Source organism: Nomascus leucogenys, chromosome 1a (assembly GCF_006542625.1).
Source record: "Nomascus leucogenys isolate Asia chromosome 1a, Asia_NLE_v1, whole genome shotgun sequence".
NCBI classification, from domain to species: domain Eukaryota; kingdom Metazoa; phylum Chordata; class Mammalia; order Primates; family Hylobatidae; genus Nomascus; species Nomascus leucogenys.
In genome coordinates, this window is record NC_044381.1 from 52,095,283 (window position 1) to 52,096,527 (window position 1,245).

Consider the following 1,245-nt stretch of genomic DNA (forward strand, 5'->3'; position numbering starts at 1 on the left):
AAACAAGACTGGCAAAATGGTGAAAGTAGCTGACAGTGGATTAATGAGTACCTAATAGTTCATTATAATGTCTTTTATACTTTTATGTTTGTTAGAAAAATTTTAGAATAAATGCTCTCCTCAAGCTTTGTGCAAATTAATTTGAAAGCTTTACACAGTAAATGGTTTTCTTGAAAAGATACAACTTGATAGAACGACTCTTGTATTCCTTTCTTGGCCTCTTTTCCCCGCGCCCACCCCCCCCCCCGCCAGATGGTCCCAGGCTGGAGTGCAGTGGCACCACCTCGGCTCATTGCAACCTCTGCCTCCCAGGTTCAAGCAATTCTCGTGCCTCAGCTTCCTGAGTAGCTGGGATTACTGGCATGCGCCACCACACCCAGCTAATTTTTTTTATTTTTAGTGGAGATGGGGTTTTGCCATGTTGACCAGGCTGGTCTAGAGATGAACTCCTGACCTCAGGTGATCTGCCTGACTCGACCTCCCAAAGTGCTGGGATTATAGGTGTGAGCCACTGTGCCTGGGCCTCCTGCCCTCTTTTTAAAAAATATATATTTACTGACATTATTTTAAAAAGTGAACTTTTAATTCAAAATTTTACATTTACAGAAAAGTTACAAAGATGGTAAAGAAGTTCCTTATTCACTTATATCTTTATACCCCTTATCCACTTTCCTCACTGTTTATATTACCAGGGTACATTTGTCAAAGCTAAGAAACCCATATGGGCACATTACTATTAATTGAATAGCAGACTTTATTTTTATTTAAAAAACATTTTTTTTTTTGAGACAGGGTATGGCTCTGCTGCCCAGGCTGGAGTGTAGTGGTACGATCTCGGCTAACTGCAACCTCCGCCTCCTGGGCTCAAGTGGTCCTCCCACCTCCAGCCTTCTGAGTAGCTGGGACTACAGGTGTGCACCACAATGCCGGGCTAATTTTTTGTATTTTTGTAGAGATGGGATCTTGCTATGTTGTCCATTCTGCTCTGGAATCCCTGGGCTCAAGCAATCCACCTGTCTTGGTCTCCCCAAATGCTGGGATTATAGACATGAGCCACCGTGCCTGGCCAGCAGACTTTATTTGGGTTTCACTAATTTTCCATTAGCATCCTCTTTTTGTTCCAGGACCCAACCAAAAGGGTCATGCTGTATATAGTTGTCATATTCCCCTGGTCTCTGACATTTTCTCAATCTTTCCTTGTTTTTCATGATCTTGACAGTCTTGAGGAGTACTGGATAGCTATTC